This window comes from Barbus barbus (assembly GCF_936440315.1).
Source record: "Barbus barbus genome assembly, chromosome: 17".
In the NCBI taxonomy this organism is placed as follows: domain Eukaryota; kingdom Metazoa; phylum Chordata; class Actinopteri; order Cypriniformes; family Cyprinidae; genus Barbus; species Barbus barbus.
This window is the reverse complement of record NC_136745.1, coordinates 31,522,384-31,537,074: the sequence shown is the minus strand read 5'-3', so window position 1 is coordinate 31,537,074 and position 14,691 is coordinate 31,522,384.

Sequence of the window (14,691 nt, the reverse complement as noted above, 5' to 3'; positions counted from 1 at the left end):
TTTAAATTAAACAGAGCAGAGTTAACGAAGCATTGCTGTGGAAATGGTTTATTCTCTTACTGAATCAGAGAAACCCTATTTACACACGCTGTCTCCACTGTGCAGACCACCCAGGCAAGACCGTCACATTGGTGCCGTGAAGTTGTGATGCCGCTGTGTTGCCTTGGGTCGAGTCTTCAAGCAAGCTGAGAGAGATCACCGTGCTGCCGCATAAGGGCTGGACGTATCCATCATCAGTTTAACAGCTCATAATCAGTCCACAGCCTTTTGTGATCAAGGGACTCACTCACTTTATTCTTTTTCTTTATTGGACTCTGCTCTTTGACATTGAGTTAAATTCTGCATGTATTGTAGCGTATTTCATTGCCCATTATGAGCAACGGTGACCGATATATTCCTGACCAATTTACTCCTGGTCCAGTGGGTAGAGGCAGAGGGGTTTTAAGTTTTCCAATTCCCTTTTCAATGAATAGTCCCGGTGCTGACGATAGTGATAGTGGGCCTGGCAATGCCAAAAAGGGTTGTCCTCTAAGAGAGTATGATGCCGTAGACATGCAGTCAGATGTCAATCAAAGAGTAGCCTGCACATCTACACCCAAGAATGATAGCGTTCCTGATATGTTAGGGCAGATGAGTTCAATTGTTCATCAAATTGGCCAACAACTAGCAGAGAACATTATGTCTCATCTCAGTTCCTATAGTTTGGACACCGACACACCAAGTAAAAAACACACCGATGATTATAAGATTGACAGCCCCTCAGGCATGAATAATGTGTCACAAAACCAAGTAATTCATCACAGAAAAGTCAAGGAGCCTCCTTCATTCAGGGGAGATGGTTCAGATACTGTTGAAATTGAGGAATGGGAAGATCTGATGAGGACATTTGTTAGAAAGGGCAACATGAGTGGTGATGAGCACGTGGAGGAAATCCTTGTACACCTGCGTGGTAAAGCAAAAGACGTGGTCAAATTCTGGATCAGGAACTGTGATTCTGCCACCACTGTTTGCCCAAACTCTGTCTACAGCCTGCTGCGCAAACATTTCAGTTGTAGTCACTACTCACCTGTTCCTCTTGCTGATTTTTACACTACTTTACCTGAGGAGGATGAGAATCCATACGACTACTGGCTGAGACTTAACAAAGCGGCTGATGTCGCCTCTGAATGCCTGCGTGAGCAAGGTAAAACACTTGACAAGCCCAGTGTTGAAATAGTCCACATGTTTATCAGACACTGCCCGAATAAAGACTTGGCCTTAACCTTCAGATCCAAACCAATTGACAAGTGGTCGGCCCATGAAGTACAGGCTGTGCTTAATGACTATCAATCTGACTTATCGTTCAAAGCCACCAGTGCAGTGCATCGCAGCCAAAGTGAAAGAGTTTCAATTAACAAGCTTGATGTTAATACAGTTCCAGTGCCTGCTCCCTTGGTGTGCGACCAGCAACAGAAAAGCACAGATTTCTCTGCCCTTGAAAAGGTCATCGACATGCTTGAAAAAGTCCTGTTAACCAATTCTAACAAACCTCAGTCTCATCCTAGACGCCAGCCTCATATTAGACTTCCTAGGATTGAAGGTTTTGATGCCTTACCGTGTTCTATTTGCGCTGATCCTGCCCATTCCGCCTTGATGCACTGTCGTGAGCATCGACTGTGTTTCCAGTGTCAGTCACCTGGTCACTCCAGGCGTTCTTGTCTTCGGTGGAGAAGTCAATCCACTCAGCCCAGTCCGGAAAACTAGTAGGTCTGTGCACAAGGGAGGATAGTACAGACCATGTTGATAATCCTCCCATCTTTGACACACAAGATTACAAGTCTGCATTTGAACAGTATAAACCGAGTGTCTCACCTGATAAAACCGCCGTCTTTCAAGGAATCCAAAGAGTCCCCAGAGCTGATTCATTATTTTACACTACTGTGTCTGTGGAAAATGGTCCGTCTTTCACTGCTTTACTTGACAGTGGCTCAATGGCCTGCACTCTCAGCGAGACGGCCGAAGCTAGTTTGCTGGCAAGCACCTTAACGTTGAGAAAATGCTCTGCCGATGGTGTTGTAATTATTGGATGTGGTGGTCACCGAGTCACACCAACAGCATTGTATGATCTGCCTGTCTGTGTCTATGGTTGTAAAATGATAATACCTGTGTTGATAGTTCCAGGCCAGACAGATGAGATGATCTTGGGCAGCAATGCCATCAAAAGCCTGCTGACTCTCCTAAAAAATACAGATGACTATTGGAAATTGGTCTCACTGCCGTGCTGTAATGGACAAAACGAGTGCTTAGAGTTCATTTCTTTGCTGTCCAACACTCAGAGATGGAGAGGCGACCACGTACCTGAGAAGGTTGGTACTGTTAAACTCAAGCACTGTGTGACACTCCAACCCCAGAGTGAACACCTTGTCTGGGGGAAGCTTCCTGTCAACGCTACAATGTCTGTGGGAAGTACGGTGCTGGTGGAGCCCACCCAGTCCAAAAGTAGCCCTAAGCAGATCTTGGTCGGTCGAGTCATTACACCTTTATGGGGCGATGGCTGGATACCTGTTAAAGTTATAAACCCTACAAACAGTGTGTTGACCTTAAGAAGAAATGCAAAGATTGCGGATGTTTCTCCATGTATTGCTGTTGAAGATCTCCCAGAGAGTGACTATATTAAGTCTCAAGTTCAATACTTTCAACATGAGGATGGTTCCCAGGAATCTGAGGATGAGTTAATGCAGATCTTGGGTGACTTGGGATTGAGAGACTTGGATCTGACAGCATGCGAAGTGTCTTCAACATGGAAAATGAAACTGCTACATCTTGTCAAGAAATATGAGTCCATATTTTCAAGGAATAAAATGGACTGTGGTGAAGCCAAAGATTTTGTACATCGGATTCACCTTGTGGATGAAAAACCCTTTCGTCTCCCCTACCGTCGTGTACCGCCAAGCCATTATGAGAAACTGAGAGTAGCGCTGGACGAAATGGAAGAGAAGGGCATAATCAGAAAATCAAACAGTGAATACGCATCCCCTCTCGTCCTGGTGTGGAAAAAGAATGGCGATTTGAGGATCTGTACGGATTTTCGGTGGTTGAACGCCAGAACTGTGAAGGATGCCCATCCTCTGCCACACCAGGCCGACGCCTTAGCTGCTCTTGGAGGAAATGCTTTCTTCTCGACTATGGACCTTACCTCAGGCTTCTATAATGTTCCTTTACATGAGGAAGATAGGAAATATACTGCTTTTTCATCACCTTTTGGGTTGCATGAATATAACAGGATGCCACAGGGCCTCTGTAATAGTCCCGCTACGTTCATGCGTATGATGATGTCAATCTTTGGTGACGGGAACTTCACAAGTTTACTGTGCTATCTTGATGATCTCATGGTTTTTGCTCCCAATGAGCAGGTTGCACTTGAAAGGCTGGAGATGGTGTTTTCAAGACTCAAAGCCCATAATCTCAAACTTTCCCCTAAAAAATGCCACTTCTTGAGAAAATCAGTCAAGTTTCTTGGACATGTAATTTGCGAGGATGGTGTTAAGACTGATCCAGGGAAAATAAAAGCCATTACGGATGTTCAAGCAGCGGCCCTGATGGACTCTGATGGCGCCACTCCATGTCACAAGAAAATCAGATCGTTCTTAGGTATGGTATTGTACTACCAACATTTTATAGAGAGATGTTCTGTTAAAGCTAAGCCGTTATTCGATCTGATCTCAAAGACTGGAACTATGGGCTCTAGAGGCAGGAGGAGGAAACTCAACTCTAAGGCTATGTGTGTTAAACTCTCACCGACAGACTGGAATGACAGATGCCAGAAAGCATTTGACACTTTAAAGGAGGACCTTCTCAAAAGTGTAACACTAGCACATCCTGACTTTAATTGTGACTTCATATTAGCTGTTGATGCCTCGTTTGATGGTCTGGGAGCTGTTCTGTCCCAAATCCCCAAGGGCAGTACTTTGGCCAGACCAGTGGCATTTGCTAGCAAGACACTGTCTCGTTCTCAGATGAATTACCCGGCTCACAGGCTGGAATTCCTCGCACTTAAGTGGGCGATATGTGACAAGTTCCATTATTGGCTGAAGGGCCGTCATTTTACAGCTTGGACGGACAATAATCCCCTCACCTACATACTCACCAAGCCAAGACTCGATGCCTGCGAGCAACGCTGGGTTGCTAAATTAGCCTCCTTCAGCTTTGATCTGAAATATGTACCCGGCTCCAAGAACATTGTCGCCGACGCGTTGAGCAGGGAACCTTTTGTCCAGTCTAGTGTAAGCCATCGACTTGTAACAGAACCTTACCACTCTTTGCTCAGTCAGGTTAATGGAGTTGTGGATCAAGTCATTCAAGATTCTTTCCGACTTACCACTAACTGTCAAGTACTAAGACCTGTTGAGGATTCTTCTGATGAGACTGGAGTTGGCGGACAATATCAGATGACGGCAGGTGCTTTGAGTTCACAGGATGTAGCTGCAGTATTGGACGCACATCGTTCTGGTAGTGTAGGACAGATGATAGGTGTGGAAACCATGCCACACATCCCTGATGTGGATCAGGCTACTGCGCTCAATGTAAGCACACTTTCAGCCGCACAAGAACAGGATACCGCTGTGAGTAGAGCACTCTTTTACGTTCAACGACACAGACGTCCTGACAAGTGTGAACGTGCAAGTGAGCCTCGAACTGTCCTAAAGCTTGTTAAGCACTGGAATAAACTTACCATCAAAGATGGGATGCTTTTCAAAGTCAAAAGAGACTGTCACATGAACAAAAAGTTGTATCAATTCATTGTCCCAGATGCTCTGAAACAACAAGTGCTTCATGGTCTGCATGATGCTGCTGGTCATCAAGGTCGCTCCAGGACACTTTTGTTGGCCAGACAAAGGTTTTTTTGGACAGGCATGGAATGTGACATAGCAAATTATGTGAGGAACTGTATGCGATGCATTGTAGGCAAGACTCCTGAACCGAAAGATCGTGCTCCTCTTGTGAACATACATACCTCTGAGCCGATGGAACTCATTTGTATTGATTTCTGGACAGCAGAGAAAGGCGATAACAGGAGTGTGGATGTTCTAGTAGCAACGGACCATTTCACCAAATTAGCCTATGCTTTCCCCTGTAAGAACCAGTCCGCTAAACAAGTTGCTCATCATTTATGGAACGGTCTCTTCTGTGTTTACGGATTCCCTAGGCGTGTGCATTCGGATCAAGGTCCGAGTTTTGAGAGCAAATTGATGAAGGAGCTGCTGGATATGGCAGGTATAAGGAAATCGCATACCACTCCTTACCACCCTATGGGAAACGGAATCACTGAACGCTTCAACAGAACCTTAGGGAACATGATAAGGTCTTTACCTCCCCAGTCCAAAGCCAAGTGGCCACAGTCTTTGCAGATGCTGACGTTCTGTTATAAGTGCACTGTTCATGAGACCACAGGCTTTGCGCCTTTCTATTTGATGTTCGGGAGAGTCCCACGTCTTCCCATCGATGTGATGTTCCAACATGTTCTCAGGGATGAGACTGTTGTGAAGTATTCAGATTTCGTGTCCAGGCTTAAAAGTGACCTCGGCGAAGCTGCGAATATTGCACAGAAGCACAGTTCTGTTGAGCAAGCTCGGCATGCAAGGATCTACAATCGGAAAGTGAAGGGATCACCTTTGACTGTCGGTGACAGAGTCCTTCTGGCGAATCGTGGTGAGCGCGGCAAACGGAAGATTGCAGACAAGTGGGAGTCCAATCTCTACGAAGTTATGTCGGTGAGATCATCCGTTAATGTCTATCGGATAAGAGACACAGAAACAGGTAGAGAAAAGATTGTGCACAGGAATATCTTGCTCCCTGTTAACTTTCTGTACAAAGATGATGGAACCGCTTTACCATCTCAGTCTCATTCTGTTGATTCGACCTCAGACTTGCCTGATCATCCCGACGGTGATACGAGAACAGCTCACTGGGTTATGCAGTCTGATCAGCCCAACTGCCCTGAAAACGACACTGTCTCTGTGGCCTTGTCTGGAGTTCAGTGTTCTTTGGATGTTCAGAATTCCATTTCGAAGGCAGACTGTGATACCTGTAACAGCTCGATATCCGCTGAACAGGGAAGTGACTTAGGAAGTGACATTCCACATTTGTTGGATAAAGGACTACTTCCTGGCGATGAGTTAGATCAGACATCTACACAGCACTCCTTGGTTAAGCCAGTTTTTCCACTTTCACAAGTAGACAATAATCCTGTTCCGGATACAGTTAACCCTGTAGTTTGCACTCAACCAGAACACATTCGAACAGACACAGTAAGAACTAGGGCTGGTAGGACCATTAAACCTCCACAAAGATTGATCTGTGAGATGAATAATCAGTTTGTGCATGATTCGTCCCCATCTGTTATTTCTCTTTTTGATGTGGTGAAAACCTTTTTCCATGGGTGAATTATAAGATGGATTTTGTCTTGAACTGAGACGTTTCTTATAAGTAGTCAGGTTTTCAGTCCTTGAATTGTGTATGTAAAGAGAGGTGTTTAAGTCATCTCTTTGGTCTATGTTTAGTCTGAACTTTGGTACCGGTCCATTCTTGCATACCTCTTATGGAGGAATTTTGTAATTGATATTTACGCTGAAAAGTGTCAAGGACAAGCACACAGTCATTTTCTTGTTTTTCTTTTACTTTTTTTCTCTGGTTCTTGTGTTGTGAAACTTTACTACTATACAGACGCTTCCCCAGTTTAGCATAATTTAAGGGGGGTGCATGTAACGGAGTGGAAAAGTATGTTAAATTATTGCATAAATGGGGACAGCGCCATCTATGTGGTGCGTGATATAATTTAGCGTGTGGAGTAGGGACCGCCCACAGCAGAGTTAACGAAGCATTGCTGTGGGTAAGTTGCACGTTTTTCACGGTCTCAGAATTACCATTTATAAGTGTCCAAAGCACACAAATATTTGCTTTATTGTGACTGTATCTTTTAATGAATATGTTGGGACTCTGTTGAGTCATGTTTGGCGTCGAGTGTGTTGCTCAATATTGAGTTATAATGTGTTTGTTACCAGACTCAATTGTAATCAATTTGTGTGCTGTCTTGTGTTTTATGTAGAAATGGTTTATTCTCTTACTGAATCAGAGAAACCTTATTTACACACGCTGTCTCCACTGTGCAGGTATGTTGTTAAATGTTTGTTAAATTGTTTGATTCAAAATTAGTTGTTCAAGTTCTCCGCTAGGTGGGGATGTTTCCCCATCTCTGTGAGTTTAATTGTATTCTGTATTTCATTGAGGATCTTCATTCATTGATTTGTTATTTTATAATTAATTGAAAGTTTGTCATCTGTATTTGAACTATTTACAACTGAAACACTATACGATCACAAAGTGACAGAATTAAAAAAAGATATGTTTTAAATTAAACAGAGCAGAGTTAACGAAGCATTGCTGTGGAAATGGTTTATTCTCATACTGAATCAGAGAAACCCTATTTACACACGCTGTCTCCACTGTGCAGACCACCCAGGCAAGACCGTCACACACGCACGCACGCACAGGAACCACAGCATAGCCATACAGTTTCAATTCACTCACACTTTATATAAATAAAAAAGGTTTACAGTGCAAATACTGCTGTTGCATATACTGTGCATAAATAAAAAAATGTTTAGAGTGCAAATACTTTCTTCTATAGTATTTCTTCTATGTAAAGCACTTTGAATTGCCATTGTGTATGAAATGTGCTATATAAATAAACTTTTTACTGTTAACAAACAATGAAATTATAATTAAATGTTTACTAATTATTAGTAGTAGTGTAAATGAGAACTTGTTCTCAACTGATTTTATCTGGTTAAACAAAGGTTAAATAAATAAATTTAAAAAAGTAGTGCTGTGAGTCGACTACCAATGCTTAAAAACATCCCAAGCTAATGTTTGATGCACAGAATTTATTGTGTGGTTTTCCTAAATAGATTATCACAGTGGAATAGTTAGTATAGCATGCTATGCCACTTTCATCAAAACCTATTACAAAGCTATAGCAATGTCATGTCATTAAATATGATAAACAGCGATTCTGGAACAGATCTGCGTCTTCCTTATCCCGTTAAAAAACATATTACAGTATGTAACCATATTCCGTCCGTTCCAAAAAAAAGTTGCTCTAACTGTTCGTTACAAGCAGCATTTGCTGTCAGGCAGGTAGCTTAGCTAACATACATAAACATATTTCTGCTAGCCTACCTGCTCCAAAATTGCACCATTTGTACAAGACAAGTAGAGCTATTTTATGTGTGTAATTTATCACTTACCACTGTCTTGTTTTTTCTTATCCTCCTCTTCCTTTCTCTTCTTTCTTTTTTGGCTTCCTGAAGCATAATTCCGCTTCATGACTGCCGAGGAAGTTTTGTATTTTGCCGGCAGCAGAGATCGCGTGGTTGGCTGGCTGCTGTCAGCGAGGGGGGCCCCCTTGAGGGGGATCCCGATAACAGTGTCATTGCACTTTACTGCATTCACTATCAATGGGGCGCTCACACAGTTTGTCGCTGCATTTTATTCTTAACCAGTCGTTGTCTTGGGGCCCCAGGCCAGCTCGGGGCCCCAAGCAATTGCTTGGTTTGCCTGCCTTGTCGCGACGGGCCTGCACTCGCACCCAAAGCAGTTATTGTAAATGAAATGATCACAGATAATAATTTTGATGTACTCTGCCTGACTGAAACCTGGCTGAAACCAAATGAATATTTTGGTCTAAATGAGTCTACTCCACCAAGCTACTGTTATAAACATGAGCCCCGTCAGACTGGTCGTGGCAACAATATATAGTGATATTCTCAATGTTACTCAGAAAACAGGATACAGGAGGTTTAACTCATTCGAAATACTTCTGCTTAATGTTACACTGTTAGATATGCAGAAGAAATCTCTCCTATCTCTTGCTCTGGCTACTGTGTATAGACCGCCAGGGCCATAGGTCAAGGTCAGGTCAAGAAAATATGATCATATTACCCCAATTTTACAGTCTCTGCACTGGCTACCTATTCAGTTCCGTATCATTTACTAAATATTATTACTTGCCTATAAGGCCCTAAATGGTTTAGCTCCTGCGTACCTAACTCATCTTCTACCACGCTATAATCCAACCCGCTCCCTAAGGTCACAAAACTCTGGACTTTTGGTAGTACCTAGGATAGCAAAGTCCACTAAAGGAGGTAGAGCTTTTTCACATTTGGCTCCCAAACTCTGGAATAGCCTTCCTGATAACGTTCGGGGTTCAGACACACTCTCTCTGTTTAAATCTAGATTAAAGACACATCTCTTTAGCCAAGCATTCACATAATGCATCTTATAATCTTGTACTGCAGTTATATCTGATCAAATGTACATTATTATTATTCTTTAGCTTGGGTTGAACAAATCATTTTTGCTTAGATGGAACAGCAGCTACGCTAATTATGTCTCTATTTGTTTCTCTGTTGATTAACATCCCGTGGTAACTAGGAATGACAGAAGCTTCAGTCTGGATCCAACCCTTAAATGATCTGAGATGACCGAACACCTGAGAAAAGATGATGCCAACCCCTCAGAGGACCTCAGAGGATGCCAACGCTCAGACAACATACACAATTAACAAATATTGCCATAAAGTTAAATATATTAAGGTTCTGCAATATATAAATATATTGTGGAAACTTAAATTCCTGTAGAGCTGCTTTGCAACGATTTGTATCGTAAAAAGCGCTATACAAATAAACTTGAATATGCACACTCTCACACTCACACACACACTCACACACACACACACACACACACACACACTCTCACACACACACACTCACACACACACACACACAAAACCCAGCATTACAGATATTTATACATTAAACATTACAGAATGTTTATACCACAGGGTATATACTCAAGTTTTTGATTTTGCTAATATTTTTTCTGGAGAAAGACAGACATGTATAGCGATGAAAGCCAAAATATGAAATGTCATGGATGAATATTTAGCGAGTAATCCACTATTTTGTAGAAGGGGTCAAATTGGCAATTTTCAACTGAGATTCAGGGTCAAATTACAGATAAAAATGACTTCAGAAAGATGGCAGCATCATAATGTTATTTTTACTGTTATGTCCCTGGACGTATGAATTTGTGTTTTACAGTTTTTCTCGATTACTAACACACCATAACTGATTAATTTGACCCAGTTTTCCAAACCATTCATACAGTTCTCAAAACAAAGACACGTTTCTTACAGCTTTTAACACATTTCTCGTTTACACACGCGTTCCAATGCTCAGTGTTTTCTGTAAAACTCTACACAACGGCATCATTTTGCACAGGTTTAATCACAGCTGATTATGAGTTTTGGAAAATGAATCCTGGTCGTGGGAGACAAAGAGGAATAGGAGGAGGGGAAAACTGAAGGGGATGAGGTCAAAGGTCATTTGTATATAAAGGTCATGGGGATATGAAATATAAAGCACTATAGTTGAGCGTGTAGTGATCATGAGGAAATCTACAGGGTTTCACAATACTTACACTTTACACTTGCAGTACATATAGCAGTATTTGAGATGAGAGGACTTTCACTGTTCTTTGTACTGTAACTACTGTACCACACAGCCTCAAACTCATTACTGCTGAACTGATTTGTAGCCAAGTACTTCTTACATGTATTTGAGCAGAACTGAGAGATGACTGTAGGGGAGGCAGAGAAAGTCTTTTGTCAGAAGAAACTGCCATAGCAGAACAAATAAGGATATTACAAATACTGTAATACAACTTGGTCGAGGATGCTGTATTTATTTATTTATTGCTGTACAGTACAGTATATTCCAGTGTGTATTTACTGTATATTCTGTTTGCTTTTTCTAGTTCTTTTCATCTACTGTAAGATCACTTTACAGTAGTGTAATGAAGGTTAACTTTTCTTAAAGTGCTGAATTGTACTGTATCTGCACCGCTCTATTTATGCCGTATGCTGTAACAGACATTGACGAGCAAAAGGATTCCTGTTTCCCAAAAGGAGGTTTTTGTAGCAGTGTTGATCTCACTAGTGTTCTCTATATAGTCTGTGTATTTGACAGCGTTGTGTTGCATCTGAGGCTAAAGATTAGATTCTGACAAAAGAGAATGTGTTTTTGATTAAAATGTTTGACTTTGACCTGGAAGTTTGAAGCTTGCACAAGTTAGTGTGTAGTTTTGAGATTGTGTTTATAGTTGTGAGAAAATGGTGAATTGTTTCATGAACCGTGGCGTTAGCAATCCAGAAAAACTGTATTATCATTGTGCATGTCATTGATGATGTGCTGCCAGTGGACCCAACGGCCTGCTGGGAGTTGTAGTTTTCTGTAGTGTTTTGTGTTCTGTCTTAATCTATGTGATTGGACCAACCAGCTGCTCCTCGGCACTGTAAAGAGGATTTAAAAAGAACAAGATCGTGAACTAGTGAGAGATTTTCTCCCAAGAATATGTGAAGTGACATACTGCCAAGTATGGTGACCCATACTCTGAATTCGTGCTCTGCATTTAACCCATCCAACACACACACACACACACACACACACAGCAGTGAACACACACACACACACACACACACACACACACACACAGCAGTGAACACACACAAACACACACACACAGCAGTGAACACACACACCGTGAACACACACACACACACACACACACACACACAGCAGTGAACACACACAAACACACACACACAGCAGTGAACACACACACACAGTGAACACACACCCGGAGCAGTGGGCATTTATGCTGCAGCACCCGGGGAGCAGTTGGGGGTTCGGTGTCTTGCTCAAGGGCACCTCAGTCGTGGTATTGAGGGTGGAGAGAGCGCTGGACATTCACTCCCCCCACCTACAATCCCTGCCGGCCAGAGACTCAAACCCACAACCGTAGACTCTCTAACCATTAGGCCACGACCCCCCCCCCCCCCCCTTGAGAGTGTTGCTCTTGTTGGGGTGTCTTAAGCTTACTGTTGGTGTTATGGCTGTAGTGTGCAGCTTTGTGATGAGCTTACATTTAAAACCAAACTGAAGTGTGTTTTGGCTGCGGGTCACAGCTTTGAGTCGTGTGCCTGTTTGTTTTGAGTGCTGGAGCAGTAGGAAGTTGGGTGCAATTTTCTTTTGTCCTCATTTTCGCCTGTTTTTGCTGGTTAGGAAGTCAGGTAAGATTTCTGTTTATTTGTATTTATTTTTCTTGGATGTTAACTAGATTCCCTTCTGGCATGTTCACTTTTAAGGCCCTATATGGTTCAGTTCCCTTCTACAAAATAGTGGATTACTCGCTAAATATTCATCCATGACATTTCATATTTTGGCTTTCATCACTATACATGTCTGTCTGTCTTCAGAAAAAATATCAGCAAAATCAAATTTGAGGTGGGGGAAGTTTTTGAAATTAGTTTGATTTGACTCAGTCACCACAGCCTTTGCATTGTGCTTTTATGTGTCATTATCAGTTTGTGTCCAGTGGATGATTTCACATGAATCCAGCTGTAGGTGAGAGCGAGGAAGGGCTTGTGAAATGCATGTGCTCTGATCTCTACAGGCGGCCCTGTTGGAAATGTTCTCGCGGTGTAAGAGCGCCCTCTGGCGGCCCTGCTGCGCTTCTGACTCGGACTCATGCCAGTTTGATCACAAGAGCGTTTATTCCTCAGATATCAACTCTGTTTTCAGTTGGCATTTCTGAACACTGAAGGACATTTCAGTTCACGCAATGCATGACACGCTTAATAAAAACAGAGTTTCTGTGACGAGAGAATATGCACATTATACTATTCAAAGTTATTCAATATTTATTATTTCACTCTTGCTGCTTCGTGATGGCTGAGAAGGAGATCTTTTAGGGTTGTCTTGAAATTAATGAGTAATCTTAAAACGGATTATGATGAGATTAAAAAGTGGTTTTAATCAAGTGGTACATAAAGCACATTTTTTAAGTTTTAAAATCGTTCCAGCTTTAAACAAATCCCAATAATCTGATTTTAATTTCTTTCCCCAAGCTGATGAACGGTTGACAGCCAATCAGAAGCGGAGCATTTGGTAGCTAGAAGACACAATAACTGCAGGCGTTCAGAATAAACACATTTAGCCTACAGACGTGTAAGAAACAGTTTAATGTTCAAATAAATTCAAAAGGTCGAGTGCTGATACATTGATATGAGTATAATCTACTTCTGATTCGGCCAGAAAACCATAATAAACACGCTTCTTAAACATCAGGGGGTGAATAATTCCGTCTGATGCCGCGTGACGCTCGAGCGAGCAAGCGACGCGTCATAAAACACGCAGAAATCACCGCTGAATCAAACGCGTTTAAAACAAGCCAGAAATGGGTTATATACAGCAGTGGCCTAAGTGTTATTATCGCTGTTTTTAGAGCGTTTCAGGCAAATTTACATGTTTACGGTCCCATGATTGTTTTTTTTTAAATAACCATCTCATTAATTTAAGAGTTAATTTAAGAGAACTGTTCTTCAAAATTACACCAGTAATCTCTGAGACAAAGTTTCAGTCTGTAATTATGGAGTTTGTTTTGTTTGTGACTCAAAAGTTCTGCATCATTCTGAGCTGCTGGAGTGATTTGGCAGCATTGATGATTTTTAATTGTATTTTACATTAAAATTTTTATATGCATTATTTTTGTGATTGTATAGCATGAAACTTAATTATTAAGCATTAATTCGGACGCAAAAATGCAGCTTCAGTTAGAATGTGTGTTAATATTTGTAAAATTAGTAGTTGCAGTTATACATTATATATATTTTTATTATATTAATTAATAATAATACTATATATATATATATATATATATAGCCTATATAATTTATTTCTGTGCTGAAAGATTGTTAGCAGCATTTGTGACCCTGGAGCACAATTATTTATATAGCCTATATATAATATATATATATATATTTATATATGAATTTAATAATAAATTATAAGCTGAATAAATCTTTCCATTGATGTATGGTTTGTTATGATAGGACAATATTAGTCTGAGATACAACTATTTGAAAATCTGGAATCTGAGGGAGCAAAAAAATCTAAATATTGAGAAAATCTCCTTTAAAGTTGTTCAAATGAAGTTCTTAGCAATGCATATTACTAATCAAAAATTAAGTTTTGATTTTGTCATAAAAGAGAAATGTATAATTTTGATCCATACAATGTATTGTTGTCTATTGCTACAGATATACCTGTGTTACTCATGACTGCTTTTGTGTTGCAGGGTCACATATGCATGTCACTTATATTTGAAATGTGTTTGCTAAATATGTAAGGAAACCTATGGATGTTATCATATATAATATCAGTTAACTGGGGTAAATAACTGCAGAATGGAGCTAGCTGGAGAATGAGGATGATCAGAGTGAGTCTCAGTCTCTTTCTCGTCTGTAGATGATTTCATGCTAGTGTCCTGAAACGTGTTGAATATTACACAAACTAGATCTGATTTAGCACATTAATGCACGATCCTGCTGATGTTCATGCATTGGTGTAGCTTTTCTAGCAGAATCATATAGTTTTGTATTCGCATGGACATTTGCGTTTCTTGCCAGAGAAGCTTATGAAAACAAATGAAATTGAATTGCCACGAAACAGTCAATATCTACAATTCAATTTTCACACTTATAACCGAATACTGCAGTAAACATCATGCATCACTCATTAATGTTTCTTTAAT